This window comes from Crocodylus siamensis, chromosome 3 (assembly GCF_052110815.1).
Source record: "Crocodylus siamensis isolate JL-2025a chromosome 3, ASM5211081v1, whole genome shotgun sequence".
In the NCBI taxonomy this organism is placed as follows: Eukaryota; Metazoa; Chordata; order Crocodylia; family Crocodylidae; genus Crocodylus; species Crocodylus siamensis.
In genome coordinates, this window is record NC_143397.1 from 190076949 (window position 1) to 190094862 (window position 17914).

The 17914-nt window shown below is 48.5% G+C and overlaps 1 pseudogene; it reads right to left on the reverse strand.

The window, feature by feature from the left end:
• LOC149869250 (DGAT1/2-independent enzyme synthesizing storage lipids-like) overlaps nucleotides 1-17459 on the reverse strand; it is a 33814-nt pseudogene extending 16355 nt beyond the window's left edge.
• Nucleotides 17460-17914: the final 455 nt, after the last annotated feature.

Sequence of the window (17914 nt, forward strand, 5' to 3'; positions counted from 1 at the left end):
CCCCTCAGCCAGAGGCATGGGGGAGCCCACTGCATTATGCCCACAAAATGGCTTCCTGGGCCCACATTCTGCCTGTGAAATCTAGAGGCAGCCCTCATGAATTAGGCAGGTCCCTAGACACAAAAGATCTCCACAGTTGTTCCCCTGAGAGATCAAAGAAACTGGAGGGTAGGTCTAAGAGCACCTCCACTTTATATCAAGATAAGGCAGGGGCAGGCAATTATTTCCAGCAGAGGGCCGCTTGATGAGTTTTGGTGAGCTGCCGAGGGCCACATGAGTAGCCCCACCCCTTCAGTTGCCCCACTCCCTTGTCACCATCTTGGGGCCGGAAGTCCTGCCCCCTGACCTTTGCCACTGAAAGCCCTGCCCCTGATCCCGACCTTTGCCACCAGAAGTCCCTCCCCTTGCACAACTTACCAGGTAGCAAGGGGCTGTGATCCCTCTAACATCCTGCCCCAGCAGTGGGGCTTCAGGGGCATCAGACCTCCCCCAGAACTTTCCCCCTACCTATGCCAGCTGGTCCCAAAAGAAGGAGGCTCCACTGCCACTTCCGCTGGCCAGTGCTGACACAGTCGAGCTTGCCTCGCCCCCAGCAGCACCTGGTAGGCTGGCTTCAGCCACATGCTGCTCTGGATGGGATGGACCCCGCTGGGTCTGCACCAGCCAGTAAAAGTGGCATGCAGCTGAAGTCGGCTCTTCACATGCTGCTGGGAATGGGAGGAGCCTGACCAAATCTGCACCAGCCAACAGAAGTGGTGGCAGAGCTGTGTGCCACTTGGGATGGGATGAGCCCAGCTGGAAGAGCAGGAGCTCAGCTGCACTTTTCCCCTGCCTGCTCCAGTCCGTCCCGAGTGGCACACAGCTCCGCCACCACTTCTTCAGGCTGGTGAAGACCCAACCAGGCTCCTCCCATCACCAGCAGCATGTGAGGAGCTTCATGCCGCCTTTCCTGGCCAGTGCAGACCCAGCCGGGCTCCTCCCATCCCCAGCAGCATGTGGCTGAAGCCAGCTTCTCATGTGCTGCTGGGGATGGGAGGAGCCCAGCCAGGTCTGCAACAGCCAGAAGAAGCAACGGCTGAGTCGTGTGCCACTTGGGATGGGACAAGCCCACCCGGGGTGGTAGGGGCTCAGCTGCACTTTCCCCCTGCCTATGCCGGTCAGTCCCAAGCAGCACATGGCTCCGCCACCACTTCTGCTGGCCGGTGCTGACCTGGCCAGGCTCCTTCCATCCCCAACAGCAAGTGGGAAGCTGGCTTCAGCTGTATGCTGCTCCGGATGGGATGTCCCATCCCGAGCAGCACATGGCTCCACCACCACTTCTGCTGGCTGGTGCAGACCCAGCCGGGCTCCTCCTGTCCCCAGCAGTGCATGAGAAGCTGACTTCAGCTGCATGCTGCCTTTCCTGGCCAGTGCAGATCCATGCACTGGAGCAGCATGTGGCTGAAGCCAGCTTCCCACGGGCTTCTGGGGATGGGAGGAGCCCAGTCGGATCTGCACCAGCCAGCAGAAGTGGCAGTGAAACAATGTACTGCTCGGGACTGACCAAGACAGGTAGGGGAAAATACAGCTGAGCCCCTGCTGCTCTGGCTGGGCTCATCCTGTCCTGAGCAGGACACGGCTCTATCGCCACCTCTCCTCTCTGGTGCTGCCTGGGCCAGAGCTGCAGCCCAGTTGCTGCTTCCCCTCCCCAGTGCTGGCCCAGCCTGATCTTGCACAGCTTGAGCGGCATGGTATGGCATGGGAAAAGCCTGCCCATCAGCTGCTTTCCTGGGCTTACCTGCAGGGCAGGGCCCCTTCCAGTCCTGTACAGGAGGCAAAAGCTGGCCCAGACACTGTTTCCCCTCACTGGCACCACAGGTTGTGGCCCTGCCCCTCTCAAGCTGTGAACTGTGGCCTGAGCCAGGGTGGGGCAAGGCTAGCTGGGTCAGGCTGAGGTCAGGGTTGGTTGCCTTGCAACCAGAACCCAAGAAAACAGCCTGAGGTGCTGCAGCCAGCGGCCGGTGCCACTGGAGGCTTTTAGAGAGGCAGCCGCCATTACATGGGTTTTGAAGGGGCTTCACAGGCCAGAGGGAAGTGCTTGGTGGGCCAGATCTCGCCTGCAGGCCATATTTTTCCCACCCCTGAGATAAGGTGACTCTGAGAACCCATATGGAAATTGTGGAAAAAGGGTCACTGATTTTTACCTCCTGGCATTTTATCTGAAGTTCCATTGAACCTGAGCAGAGATACTACTGCACATGCTTAATGACTGCTCATGGTAGCCTTTACAGCTGTTTCTATAACTGAAAGATCAAAAAGTGAAGCAGGATACCCCAGAGACAGTCCAGCTGAATGTTATGTTACAAGGCTGGCAATATGGAGCTACCTGCTGTGATGCAGGCCTACTCCACCAGATTTTAGGGCACTTCCACAGACTCCATACCAAATACAACAGGACAGTCTCTGAATACTGTATCTGAACATCCTAGTACCCAGAAATAAATGTGGTGGCATGCTATTTGAATGAATAGCAGACTGGACCTCAATGCATCTCACTAAAGCCTCCAGCTAGAAGCCACATTCAGTAAGTGTGATATGGCACTGTTGGTGCCTGCCACTTTAAGACCAAACCTAAGCAGCCAGCAGGTGCTTGATTAAGGCAGCCATCTTAGATCTCTGGCTGCCTATATAAAGAGCTCAGTTCCCTGCTGGCTGGGAAGGCAGTAACATTGTTTGGCTGTGAGGCTTTATGTATCACCCTGGAGGAGCTGTAGGGGATGGATTGGAGGCATAACCTAAAACTGCACCCTGCCAGGAGTGGGTGGCCTGGTAGGGCTCTTAGTGGCATGGGAGCTCCCAGGAAATGCCAGGCCAGTTATCACCCCAATGAAAGGTGGGCAAGGGTGATTTAACCCTAGCCCTCACCTTCATGTGGGTTGCATGACACTGGAGGCAGTTGGGGCCAGGCACGGCTGTGGCCACCTGAGCCCTGTGGGGGTGCAAGACCCTGAGAGGGAAAGCTGGGGCCAGGCATGGCAGTGGCCACCTGACCCCGCTGGGGAGGAAAGCCCCGTGGCTCCAAGTGAAGGGGGCAGAGATGAGTAGCCTCAAGCAGGGGGCAGTGTGGAGGCCTGAGTGAAGGGGGTGAAGATCTGGAGCCCCAGGTGAAGAGTGTGGAGATGTGGAGCCCCAAGTGAGGGGGTGGTGTGGAGCCCCAAGTGAGGGAAGTAGGCCCAGGTAGGTCTTCAGACACCTGAGGTTGAAGTTTGGGCCAGAGTCCAAGTAAAGGGGGCTCAGCGAGGCAAGTCCTGACCCTGTTAAGTCTTCCACTGTTGGGAAGCTGAGTTTGAATCAAAAGTAAGATCTTAAGTAGCACCATGACTTGATGCTCCAGTGGGGGAGTGAGTCCCCTATGAGACCCTGGAGCACCAGTTGTGGTGTGAGGTACCCCAGCTCCCACATCCAGGAAGGTGGACCCAGGAGAGAGTGTGGGGCTAGTGAGAGAGGCCAGAGGTAGAATACCCCCTCGACTGGTCAGTGCTGGGGCCAGGACCGGGAAGGTAAAAAGGGCCAGAGGCCCACCGTCAGGGGCGCCCAGACCTGAGGACCTGGGATCCCACCTGGCCTTCTAAGTGAGGCCAGGGTCTGTGTGGCTGAAGGTCCCAGGGGGACCACGCCAAGAGGGGAGATAGCTACAGGGGGCTCGGGAGCCTGAATGATGGCAGAGTAGGCCACCTGAGTGGAGGGATCAAAGGGGGGTCCTGATAGAAGGATTCTGGAGACAAGTGTGGGGCTGGTGTGACTAACTGCTGGATACCATCTTCAAGGCATGGGCTGTGGTGTAGGGAAGGTTTGGAGCCACAGATAGCACCCCCTGGCATCGGGGCATAAAATGGGCAGCCTCCTGCTTTACTAACATCCTAATTAATAAGAACAAGGTGTGGCAGGAGAGTCAGGTGGGAGGTGTGCCCAAAGGCAAGTGGGGAACCTAGCACTGTGGCTAGGCAGGGAGCCCCACTTTGCCACAGTAAGGTGTCCTGAAGTTCTTGCTCATTTATGAGGCTCCAAGTCTTTTCTTCAGGTTTATAAGCACTGATTTGGAGCCATCCACAGTGAACATTTCTATGAGGACATTTACTCAAAGAAGAAAAGAAAGTTATTTACCAGTAACTGAAAGTCCTTTGAGATGTATTGTTAACATACACCTTTACATTACAACTTTTTTCCCCTCTGAAGGCATGCACAGGAATGCATGTTCCCTGGGGACAAATAGTAGCAGCACATATCTATGCCACTGCTAGATTTCCCCTGCACGCACACTCTGGCTAGCAGCAAGTTGCCCCAGGTGTGGTAGGGGAGACTGGGGTCAGTACCTGGGCTAGCCCCAGCAGCCTTACCTAGGATCCTAGGGGCCTCCTGGTGCTCACACTACCACATCCACTGCCCTGCTTTTTTTTGGCACCAGAATCTCCCAGTGTCAAAAAGCACACCATGCTACAAATTAATAGCATGGCAAACAGCTCCATGTGCAGTGCATGCAGTTTGTGGCACTGCAGACAGATCTGCAGTGCCACAAACTGCACATGTGTACTTATCTGGATGCACCTTGACTACCTAGGGAAGTTCTGGACTCTCCATGACTGGAGATATTCCAGAAGAGTTTGAAAAGTCACTGGTTGTAGATGATATGGGCATAGATATGTCTATGTTCTACTATGGGTATTTCTCATGCTTTGTGGCTTCACTGGTTGCCCTCCCACATATTTCTGCTACTTTGTGTCAAGGTATTTTTTAAGCCTTCCTCAGAGGCATTGGTTGTTGGCTGCAGCCAAAACTGGAGATTTTGGGGTGTGCCGTTGCTTCTGCTGCAACTAGCTTCTGGCTAGAGGGTCTTGCCCCTCCACTCTGTTGCCATATTTGGGGTCAGGAAGGAATTTTACACCATGGTCAGACCTACAACAGAAGAAAGGAGCATGGAGCAGGATACAGGGTGAGAAGTAAGGTATTTGTTTCTGTTTAACTGTGAGGTGTCCTGTGTCTTAAAGGGGAGGAAGAAGCCATGAAAGAAAGAGTGTCCTAGGGTGGGTGCTGTCACAGAAGGTGCCAGTAAGACACCCTGCATTTTTGGGCTGTGATCTGAGGACCCAATGCAGAGTCCAAGACATGGGTCTGAGGAGCCAGGGAAGAGAAGCAGGGAGTGGCAGAGGCCAAAGATGTACTTGGGCATCTTGAACTCCAGACTTGGGCTGAGGGCTGGCACTTGCAGCCTGACCTGTAGCCTGGAGTGCTGAGACTGGGACTAGTACCTAAAGAAAGGCCTTGAGGGGTAGGTGCCTTGAAGGGCAGTCAGTTGAGAACAGGGGTGTTGGCAAATGTTGAGCCCTTTAACTGATTCTGAAGCTACTAACAGACCAAAGCAGGGGAGGGGTACCAGACTGCTTACACTGGCTGTTGGGACATAAGAAAGCAGGGAGATACAGTTATAGTTCAAAGTGAGCAGCAAACAGTTAGCATCTGTGAAAGCTGGAAACACTATTAGAAAGGACCATAAGTAATAATTGATGTAGCCAAATGTATACTATGTACTTTGCTAATAAATGTATTTTTGTCAAAATGTTTAGATAAGTTGTAAGAAAAAAGCAGCCTTTCACAGAAGTAACAAATTCATGTAAATAAAAAGAAAAGGAAATAAGAAAGGGTGGCAGAGCACCTTTGGTGGCTGCTATTTTAAGAGGCTTGAACAGGGTGTGGAGCAGCTGGCAGGTGCAGTGTGGCTTAACAAAGCGATCGCATGACTGCAAGAGGGCTCCTGGATGGGGATGGAGCTGGGCAGCCTCAGTATAAACCCAGGCCCTCAGACCTAAGCAGAAAGTTGCTGCAGGGAGCTAGAGCTGCTGCTCCCAAAACACTTGGTCATTAAGGGTAGAAACTATGGAGATGGAGAAGGTTCCTGGTACTGGGGAATGATCTAAAACTATACCCTGCTGGGGTTGGATGGTGTGGTGGGGCTGCCTGTGGCGGGCTGGTCCCCAGGAAATGTGATACCAGTGCCTCCCTAGTGAAAGGTGAGTATGGGGTGCAGGTATAGCCTAGCCAGGAAATGCTCAACTGGTCAATGCTGGGGCCAGGACCAGAACGGTCAAAGGGCAAGGATGTCCATGTGAGGGGCAGCCACAGCCAGGGGCCTGTAGTTCTGACTAGCCTAGAGGCAAGGCCAGGGCCTATGAGGGCAAAGGTCCCAAAGGGGGCCACTGCCAAGAGTGAAAGGGGTCTAGGGAGTTTGCAGCCCTGCATGGTTGAGGAGGTTAAGCCACCTGACTAGGAGGGATCCAGGACAGGGTCCGACATATCAGACTGGAATGTAATGGGGCCCATTACAGTGTGGGGCCACATCCCATGCCTTGCAGATGGCATCTCTATGTGGCTACAGTGTGGGGTGGTACAGAGCTGTGTATTATGCCCTTGGCATTGGGCAGTAAATGGGCAGCCTCCCACCTATAAACAACTTCTCTGAGTTACATGAAAGGGGAGGCAGGTGGGCAAACTGCCCTAAACAGGTGGGCAGGCCAATGGTTAAACCGTCTGTGAGACAGCCCCCGTCTGCCTTTTAGTCCTTTTTTTGGTTTCTCAAGAAAACTAACTTTTACTAATTGACACTTCTCTGGTCTGTAAGAGATCTTGTTTAATCCAGTTCTGAAAGTTTCAGTTAAACAAAGACATTTTAAAAAAAGCACTAAGGGATCATTCATTAGAATATTAAGATTGTTTGCCAGACATCTATACTTTGTAAGTATAGGCTGGGGGAAATTTAAGATCTTCTACATGACACTTGCTGAACTGTTTGCCTATGGGACTATTGGGAGGACCCCTTGCTGTGGACACTGTGAGCCTAGCCAGCTTCACTTCCTGGCAGTCAAGACCCGGCCCATAAGATTATGCTTTTCCTCTGCTATTAATCTTACTTTGTCAATTAATCCATAAACTTCTTTCATTGTTTGTTGGAATGACCTAAGGGTTCATTTAAGTTTTTTAACATCCACCCCATCTAATATTTCTTAACAGGAGGAGCTGAAGTGAGAGAATGGTTAAAGTTCACCCACCATGACTTCCACAGCTACCTCCAAAGCAGGCCTATTACAGTATGGAAGGAGCATCTTACAAAGCAGCAACAGCACAGTTTGGACATGGCCTGGATGTGTATGAGATCACAGCAAATGCAAGAAAAATGGGAGGTAAGTGAAATCTGAAAGAAGGCCAGAACTGCAGACCTCCAGGATGGGGAGAATGGTCAGAAAAGAAGGAATATGGAGATTTAGGTGGACAGAAAAAGGAGCTCTGTGTTGCCCATTGTCTGTCTAAACAAGACACTGTGTTAGCTGATTACATCTCAGAGAAAAAGAACACATTGACATAGTTTAGCTCTCTTCAACTCAGATAAAGCATATGCCCAGCAGAATTTATTATAGAGCAGCTGATGCATAGTAAAACTGAGCCTCCTCTGTGCTACTCCTAGTAGTAACTGTTTGCCTTCCAATACCCTCAGATCCACCGACATGACTGATGATTACGAATGTGTTACTCACCACTTTGGCATCTATAGCCAGCTGAGCAAAGCCTTTATGATGAGCCCATACAAGTTTGTAAGTTTCATCACTAAAGAGTGCTTCTCGAGCACCACCCGGTGCGATAGCCACCACTTGGCCTTTTTTTAGTGCATCTAAACATTCTTCCTTTGTACCTTGTATAATTGAAAAAGCTTCTAAAACTGATTGAAGACCTGTAAGAAATACATACCAATGAAATTATTAAAATAAAACTTAAATTAAGCCACATATACAACTTTCAGAGAACATAAAAATATAGTAACATAAAAACTTGAGTAAGTCTGATGGCTACATACTTAAAGCATAAGACCAAGAAATATGCATTGGAGGAAAAACAATGTTTAAGTGATGTACTTCTGATATTCCACTTTTGCCAGTGAGATTCAGAGAAGAACTTGTCTAACACTTGTACGTGCGTATATTCATCTATCTTTCTTTCCTTTTCCCTTTCCTTTAAATAAATCCAAAAAACATGTTTTTATTAAATGTAAATAAAATTGTCAAAATAAAATATCCAAAGAATTCCTTCTTTCAAGTTGCATTTAATATCAATTAGTTTCTAGATTTTCCTTTAAAGCACAAACATACTCTAAGTAATTGGGCTATGTCACACTAAACATTACATTAATTTACGTTAAATTGACACAATAAAAACACACACTGCAAGAAAGTCCATTTAGGCTGTTGTAGTTAAAAGGAAAAGGCAGGCAATGTAAAAACTAAGATTCTGATAATACCTTTTGTAACAGGGTGATCTGTCCCTTCAAGAAGGAGCAGTAGTTAGTCCTGTTGAAAGAGCCTCAATGCAGGGTATTTGGATAGGCAGGAATATAACCTGCTAGGAGTCTTAAACAGCTCCCAGCTTCTGGGAGTATGCAGAAGAGGAAGAAGTAGTGGTGAACTTGACTGCTTGCTGCCAGAAGACCACACGGCTATGCTGGGAGCCAGAGCCTTCTCCTCAAGTGTCCAGGATGAAGCAGAAGTGTTTCTTTTTATTTGTTTCTTTGTTTGCTTGTGTGGTACAATTCCCTGCTACAAGATCAGTGCTATGGACACCACCCCAGAAGTTTGAGAAGTTCAAAAGGCGAGAGACAAAGGCGAGATGGAGGTTCCTGTCTTATTCCAGAGGGTCTTGCCCCTCTGCTCTGGGTCAAACCAATCACCATATTTGAGGTCACAAAGCAATTTTACCCCGTGGCATACATTGTGGAGTTTTTGCCTTCCTCTGTAGGAGGGTGGGGGCAGGGCATACCTCTTTGGTGTATTTAATAACCACTTAAGGAAGTAGGAAATTGGCTGCTGTGGTTCCTCTGGTTAGCTGGTTAGGGTGTTATGCCTTCTGTTGTATCAGGGGTTGAGAGTACTTTAATGAATAGTTTAGAATATAGATATAGACATGCGCTGTGTGCAAACTGTAGGCAAATTTGTGTGTTACATTCCTCCAACTCCTCAGTTCCCTGTCAGAGTGCAGTATTGCACACGTCACTGTGCTAATCAGCATACCTCACAAATATGAAGGATACAAACTTCACTAAAACAAAAAAGGCTTTTATATATGTATTTAACTATATTCAATAAAATAATTTTACCTGGTATTTTAAAAAAATAACGATGAGCTACTGACACACACATCTGATGTGTCAAGATAAAGAACCTAGCTATAAAGATCATGTAGTCCACAGAAAGAGCTCCATGGTAATAGATAAGAAGAGCTGGTCCTTCTGGTATGTTTTCCAAACCATGAAGCTCATAACCTGTTTGAAGCACAAAGTAGAATACCGTTAATGTTAATTTTGTTTTATTTGGAACTTGAATATAATCTGTTTGTTAGACACAAGCATGAGTTTAGGGAACAAGCAGTAGCAGTGTGGCAGGCTGTGGTCAGAGGGTGACCATGATGCCCCCTGGTGGCCTTGCAGCTCCTGCCCAGCTTAGACTGTAATGTTGGTCTCCCTAGACTGCTCACCCACCCCGCCTTGTTCTTATTATTAAAGGTCTATGAAGGGAGGCTGCCCATAGGCCTTAGAGCGAGTCTTAAATCCTAACAAGTCCCCAGTGGCTCTTTCCTGAGCCCCCACTAACCTCATTCCACCCCCCAGGCTTGATAGTTCCCTCAGGATGACTATGCCCCTGTAGGACACCTTTACCCTTAAGAGCAAATTGTGTGGCTCCTTTCTTCCCCTACACCATGCTCCCAGCCCCACAGAAGTTATCACTACAATGTTCAATTCACACACTTGGCCCTTTTTGGCCCTCAGACCCCTGTGGGCCCATGTTCAGCCCTTCCGGGGCTCCCCATCCCCTGGTCTGACCTGCAGCGCCTCCCTCTCAGGCAGGGCTACCTGACCCTCGGTCTGGCCCACAGCCACTCTCAGATTCGTGGACCCTTGTCCAGTCCTCTCCCTTCCCATGAGCCTGTGGACCCCCTGGTCCAGCTGTCCATCAGTCCCTGATTCCTAAACCTCCAGGTCTCACATTCAGGTACTCCCCCTGTCTTTGGACCTTCTTGGGTCTCATTCTCTCTCAGCTCTGCTTGTCCCTAGACCTTCTGATCATACTCTCAGCCTTTTCCAGGCCTGGTGCTTGTGGATTCCCAGGTCCCTACTCCCTAGGAAAAGGGTGGCCAACCTGCAGCTCTGGAGCCACATGCAGCTCTTCAGAAGGTAATATGTGCCTCCTTGAATCTTTGCACAAGCACATGATGTGATGTAACAGCTATGGAAGCTGGTCACGATGTGCTTATGCAAAGATTCAAGGAGATGCATATTAACTTCTGAAGAGCTGCATGTGGCTCTGGAGCTGCGGGTTGGCCACCCCTGCTCTAGGCCCTTGCACCCCTGGCTAAGCCACACTCTCAGCCCCTGCTGGGCTACTGGCCCTCTAAATAAGCTTTGCCTGCCCTTGAGGGGCTCCAGGCTAAACTGCTAGTACAACTTAATAATGAATACCTGCACCGAGGCCTTCCCTAGGCTTAACATAAAACAAGGCCACCTGCCCATATAACTAAGCCCTTCTCTGCTCCAGGTACCTTCCCTTGTTCCCTGCCTTGCAGAGTTCCTCATTCAGAGCAACTGTCAGTTCAGGAGTCCTGCTGCTCTGCTGTCAGGACTCCTCACTATAAATACCAGGACAAGACTAACTGACCAGCCAGGCTCTGGTCTTATATACCTGAATGCTGAGCCCTATTCTGGTCAGCTGAATCCATCATCATCCCCCCTTTGCCATCTCTCAGGCTGCTTGCTCCCTTAAAGGAGAAGGTATATTTCATTGCCCTGCTACAAGCAGCTATTGAAAGGACTTTTAAATGCTTGGTACCGTTGTAAGAGTTCAGGCCCAGATTCTTAAAGGTATTTGGAAATTACTCTGCTAAACAGAGAAAGACCTACTCTGTAGGCAGTGGCCCTAGATTTTAGGAGGGCAAACTTCAATGAGCTAAGGAGGATAGTTGGAGAAGCACTGAGGTCCCGGAGGAGAGGGGAGCCAGGTGTCCAAGGAGAGTGGTCACTCCTTAAGGAGACAATCCTCCAAGCCCAAAGGAAGGTAATCCCAACGAGGATCAAAGGGAGTAGGAGAGCACACAAGCCTCCATGGCTCACCAAAAGCATCCAGGAATGTATTCTTGCTAAAAAGGAGGCTTACACCCAATGGAAAGAAGGGGTCATAACCAGGAAGGACTATTCTATAGTTGCTTGGGGACATAGGGGGGTAATTAGGAAGGCCAAGGCAGAGATGGAACTCGGACTAGCTTCCCAGATTAAAGACAATAAGAAGTCTTTTTTTAAATATGTATGGGGTAAAAAGAAGGTGGGGTAATGTGGGGCCCTTGCAAGACACGTTGGGAAATTTGGTCGTCATACCAGACAGCAAAGCTAACATGTTTAACAATTTCTTTGCCTCCGTCTTCCTAAGTAGGGACCAGAACAGCCACCTCCCTGCTGGGCCCCCCTCGGGCCCCGGGGGAGGCACACCTGGGCCACGGGTTAGCAAGGCTTTAGTTAGGGAGCTTCTGGAGGGGTTGGACGTATTCAAGTCAGCCGGTCCGGATGATCTCCACCCTAGAGTGCTAAAGGAACTGGCCGAGGTCATTGCACGTCCCCTGGCATGGCTTTACGAGCACTCATGGTGCTCTGGTGAAGTACCGGAGGACTGGAAAAGTGCCAGCGTGGTTCCCATCTTCAAAAAAGGCAGGAAGGAGGACCCGGGAAACTATAGGCCGGTTAGTCTCACCTCAATCCTAGGCAAGCTGTTTGAGAAAATTATTCTGGCACACATCCAGGAGGGGCCAACAGGGGAGATTATGCTTAGGGGCAATCACCATGGGTTCATTAGCTGCAGGTCCTGTCAGACCAACCTGGTGGCCTTCTATGACCAGGTGACGAAATCCTTAGATGAAGGGGTAGCAGTGGACATAGTCTTCCTGGACTTTTGGAAGGTCTTTGACACTGTTCTCATTAAGAAACTAGGGGGCTGTGGTGTAGACACCCACACAGTCAAATGGGTCGCCAACTGGCTGAAGGGCTGCACCCAGAGGGTGGTAGTGGATGGGTCCTTCTCAACCTGGAAGGACGTGGGCAGTGGGGTTCTGCAGGGCTTGGTCCTTGGGCCCGCACTGTTCAACATCTTTGTCAGTGACTTGGACGAGGGGTAAAAAGCACGCTGTTCAAATTTGCTGATGACACTAAGATGTGGGGGGATGTGGGCACACTAGAAGGATGCAACAGGCTACAATCAGACCTAGACAAGTTACAAGGGTGGGCGGACGAGAATAGGATGGGTTTCAACACAGACAAGTGCAAGGTGATGCACCTGCGGAGGAACAACCGGCACCATACCTACAGGTTAGGGAACTCCCCTCTTGTCAGCACGGAGGCGGAAAAGGATCTTGGGTTCATCATTGACTCCAAGATGAACATGGGCCGGCAGTGTGGGAGGCAGTTAGGAAGACCAACCGCACCTTGTCATGCATCCACAGATGCATCTCGAGCAGGTCCAAAGAGGTGATCCTCCCCCTCTATGCGGCACTGGTCAGGCCGCAGTTGGAGTACTGTGTCCAGTTCTGGGCGCCGCACTTCAAGAGGGATGTCGACAGCATGGAGAGGGTCCAGGAGGGCCACTTGCATAATCAGGGGACAGCAGAGCAGGCCCTATGAGAAGAGGCTACGGAACCTGAACCTGTTCAGCCTCCAAAAGAGAAGGCTGAGCGGGAATCTTGTGGCCTGTTATAAACTAGTCAGGGGGGATCACTAGGCATTGGGGGAGTCACTGTTCCCCCGAGCACCGCCAGGAGTGACCAGGAATAATGGTCACAAGCTGGCAGAGGGTAGATTTAGGTTAGATATCAGGAGGCGCTACTTCACTGTCAGGGCGGCTAGGGTCTGGAACCAACTTCCAAGAGAAGTGGTGCTGGCTCCTACCCTGGGGGTTTTTAAGAGGAGGTTAGATGCACATCTTGCTGGGGTCGTTTGACCCCAGTATTCTTTCCTGCTATGGCAGGGGGTCGGACTAGATGATCTGCTCAGGTCCCTTCTGACCCTAGAAACTATGAAACTATGAAACTACTTCAACATGCCTTAAGAACTGAAGGGCACAAGTACCATATTTCCTCATGAACAATATGCCCCAGATAAAGTGGGGACCTTGCTTTGGTGCACCGTGCATGCATCTGCTTCCAGGAGTGCCAAATTTTCAAACATGAAAACAGCTTCACCACCTAAGCCACATAACCCAATCTTGAGGGGCTGTTTTGGGGGAAGAGATATTTGTCATAACTAAGGAAGATATATTTATGCAGACATGTTTTGCTTATACTTTTGCAGAATTGTTTTTGCAGACCATAAAAATACCAGTTTGGACAAGAGAGAGTTCTTAAATTCAAAAGGAACCTTTTTTTTTGTCAAAAAGACCTTCAGCTCAACCATAATAACAACCCAATGCCAGAATACTCACTTGCAATGTAACAGAAGCAACCCAATTCCTTGCTCTAGATTAGAGACTTGGACTTGGCACTCTCACGTTTGTGCGAGCATAATAACCACTGAATATTTATCCCAGCCCCTCACATCAGTATAAATTATTTTGGGGGGGCCAAAGAGAGGTTTCAAATGAAGCTTTCAAACATGTATTTAAAAGGGAACCAGTTCAGTATACACAGATAAATTGATGGTTAGAACAGTCTCCTGGGATGTCAGATGTAACAAGTCAAGTCTCTGCTCTAAATCTGCCAGAGTAAGTATTAGAAATTCTCTCCTATTTCCTAGTTGAGCACTTCCTGGGTGATCACTGGGTATACTGGGGTGATGATACCTGTCAATCTTTTTCACAAGAGAGAGCTAAACAACTCCACGTTGATAATCCCATGCCAAAATAGGTTTAAAAAGCAAGAGGTCCTGGCTGCCTCCCTACATTGGCCCCACCCCTAAAATAAAAAGTAAATAAATACTTGCTGGCATTGCTACTGTATGCATCCTATCTTTCAGCTCTTGTAACTCAGCTACTTTTGTTTAAGCAGGTGGAAGAGAGAAGTTGCAGAAAAAGTACATGGGGTTACAGACCTGGCAAATGTTATATTTCCCTTATTGGTGAAATGTCAAAATTCTGGCATATTTAATTAAAATGAGATGTATGGTTCATTCCCAAACAGCTATTCCACAAATCTTAGCATCTTAAAAATAATAATTAAATTTACAATTGCAGAAAGATTTTAAAAGTAAAAATCCCATAATAATCCATTTCCTGTTAAATGTGTCTATTTTTGGGCACAGTGAAGAGACACCGTTGTTGTCAAAAGGTCTTCCTCCCCCCATTTCTGCTACATTTGTCAGGGTGCTTTTAAGCCTTCTTCAGGGAGCTTAAACTGGTACTGGCTGCAGCCAAGGCTGGGTATATTAAGCAGTGCCACTGTTCCTACAGGGACCAAAGATGGAGGTTCCTGTCTAGAGGACCCTCTGCGCTGGGTCAAACCAATCACCATATTTGAGGTCACAAAGCAATTTTACCCCATGGTATGCATTGTGAGGTTTTTGCCTCCCTCTGTAGTGGGGGGGGCACTACCCAGGACCTCTTTGGTGTATTTAACAACCACTTAAGGAAGTAGGAAATTGGCTGCTGTGGTTCCTCTGCTTTACCTGTAGCTGGTTAGGGTGTTATGTCTTCTGTTATATCAGGGCTTGAGAGTACTTTAATGAATAGTTTAGAATATAGATTGTAAAAAATAGTTTGGAAAGGGATGGTGCTACCCTAGGCAGGAAGCTGGACTAGGTGATCCCTGGAGGTCCCTTCCAGCCTTATAGCTCTAATATTTCTATGAAATATGAATCACAATGTGCCACAATATGCTCTCAGCTCTGCCTTTCCCAGTGCATTCTATTTTTGTGTCTTCAACTGTAACCTCTTTGGGGCAGGGATTCGTGTGTACTCTGCAGCCCCTAGCAAAACTAGCACCACTTTTTCATTGCGTTAAAGAAGCCAAAGGTTTAACTTTTGGGGGCATTCACTTAATTAAAATAGAGGTGCAAGCAAAGACATTTTTACTTACCATGCCATATCCTTCCAAACAAATCCCACAAGTATGACAAGGTTTTCCTTGGACCTTCCATGGTATCATCAGAATGGTTTGACTTTAGCTGAGCAATCCTCTTATAAATTTTAGCAAAAATGCTACTAAAATAGAAGCAGAGGCCAATTATAAAAGGACTGCCGTGATAGATTAATATTGTAGCCACTGTCACCCAAATGACCACATAAAAAAGTATGTCTAGAGATATTCCATGATATTCCATTCTTCCAGTATGTAAGCCAGGTATCTTATATAGATCATGGGTCTCTCCCCTGAGACTTCTGTTCTTCCTACCCTCTCCTGTAAAAAAAGGAAAACAGAAACTGAATGTAACTCCCTACATAGGTGTGGCAGCATTGTAGGCTAGGGGGGAAAAAAACCACCACTAACAATTGTAATTAGCATTAAATATAAAAGGTAATCTAAATTCTTTCTTAGAGATAAGATCCTTTCTCTTTCATAAGCATATACAGGGCTACAGTTATTTTGAAATGCCTCCTGCCAGAGTGTTTACACAGGATAAGTCTACACATGCATTTTAATGCGCTGTAGATTATTTTATTGTGCATTAAAGCATCACATAGAAAACTGTGACATTACTCTAATGCACAGTAAAATAGTCTACTGTGCCTTGAGTATCACTTAAAAAGTATACAAATACACTACTGTGCATAGCGCAGCCTAATGTACATTAATTTAGTACTTCACATTGGACGTACTAAATTTAATGTGCATTAGAAAAGGTGCGTTAATGCACATGTAGATGCGCCCACTGTAGTGAGAAAAGTAATTGCAGTATGGAGTATGACATGGCTAATATGGTTGCTAGTTTAAACTAGTTTAGGTATCTCTGTACAGTATACACAAATAGGTAACATAGACATACGTATTTGCCATTTTGCTGTACCTGCTGTCAGATATTTTATCTGTCTTCTGACAAGGACTACCTGCAGCTGCCTGTTCCTATCCAGTACAAAACTGCAGAAAACAGCTCACGGCTCCTCCATTCCTTGCCATACAATAAGTCAAAAGAGGAACAACTTAACATAGCTCTTAAAAATGGAATGTCCATTTCAACCAATTAAGAAATGGACTGGGCCAGACTATCTGAAAGCACATGTAAACAAGAGACATTAGGAATCATTATTTTTAAATCTGCAATTCTAGATAAGTTGTACCCAAGAGCCATTAAAAGCTGGCTGAGGAGATTTGTGGCCCATTTATATAAGATTTCTAATACATCATGAAACTCCAAGAAAGGTTAAACTTGGGGCCCTGGTAGATGTTAATTTATTCATGCAACAGAATTGAAGAATTGTATCCTGGATCATTCTGCCAATGCATGATTTTTGGAGTCCAGGATAAAATTCCTTAGACCATACCATGTGTCTGATCAATGCCTGAACCTCTAAAAACTCAACAGGTAGACCACAATTGGGAAAACAGGTTCCCAGTGCCAGGCTTCACAGTGCACCTTTTCCCAGGCCAGAGGGTGAGGAATCCAGATCTCAATCCACAGAACCCTATGTGCTAGTGCACCCTAGGACTGTGCAATCAATTCCCTAATTGGCAGAATCAGGTTGGGAACAGCCTCCCAGCATCAGACTACACTACATAGCTTTAAGGCTACGGACAGAAGTTACACATAAACTGGTTTAAGTGATCAGAAACTGGTTTAAACCTGTAACAGAATTGAAGCTCAGTGCACATAAACCAGTTTCAAAATGGCTTAAACTGGTTTAAGATAAACCTAGTTGAATGTAGTAGCAAATTTAACTGGTTTGGGTCAAACCAGTTTATGAAACTGCTGTCCCAGGCCCCTTCCTTTCAAGTTAAAGTTCATGTTAAATCACAGTCTACCCCACATTCTAGTATCCTTTCCAGCCTTGGGCTGGGCTGTGCTGTCTGCTTCAGACTGCAGGACTGGCTTCACCCCTCTTTTCCATAACTGGAGCAGTGAGGGCTGGCTAACAATTGGGTGTGGGAGGGCAAGCCCAACTGGGGACACAGCCCAGTCTACAGTGGGAGGGACTGCCCCCCCAGGAAAACCCTAGCTGGGGTCTGGGCCAAGGAGAGAGGTTAAACACCCTTTCTCCCACCACAGGCCAACAAAGAAAAAAAAGGGGGGGAGGAGCTAAGCACATATGCACATGAGAGCATGCATACACACCCCCAGGTGGGAAAGTCTGTAGGGGAAGGGTAAGAGTGGTAGGAAAGAGTGGGGCTGGGACTGGGCAGTGATCAGGAGGAAGTGGAGTCAAGCTGAGCCCAGGATTGGGATTGGGGCCTACTGTGCCCATGTGGCCACATGTTCCCTTGTGCCCAAGGTCATTGCACCCACACTGCCCTGAGTCATCATTGCTCTTTGGGGGGCACAGGGAGGGGATGGTGGCTCCCACCACTGCACGTGCCCCAGGAGCACATGGGGGATGCGTGCCCTCGAATCTGGTTGTGCAGGGCAGGGTGCTGCTGTGAGCTGGGGCAGAGGCTGCACTGGACTCCTACCAGCTCAGCCCCTCCAGGAACAGCCTGGCACAGCCCTAGACCCAACCCGCCATGGCAGCCTGCCCTGCCCTGCACAAATCTGGGGCACATGCCCCATGTGCCTCCCAGGGTGTGGGTAGCAGCAGGAGCCACATCCCCTGGATAAGCCATGCATGGCTCAGTCCCATGGCATGACAGCTGTGCAGCGTCTGCCCCTCCCTTATCCCCAGCTCCACTTCCTCCCCACTGATGCTATACCAAAAGCTCTTGGCCAGGCTGCCTTCTGGCCCTA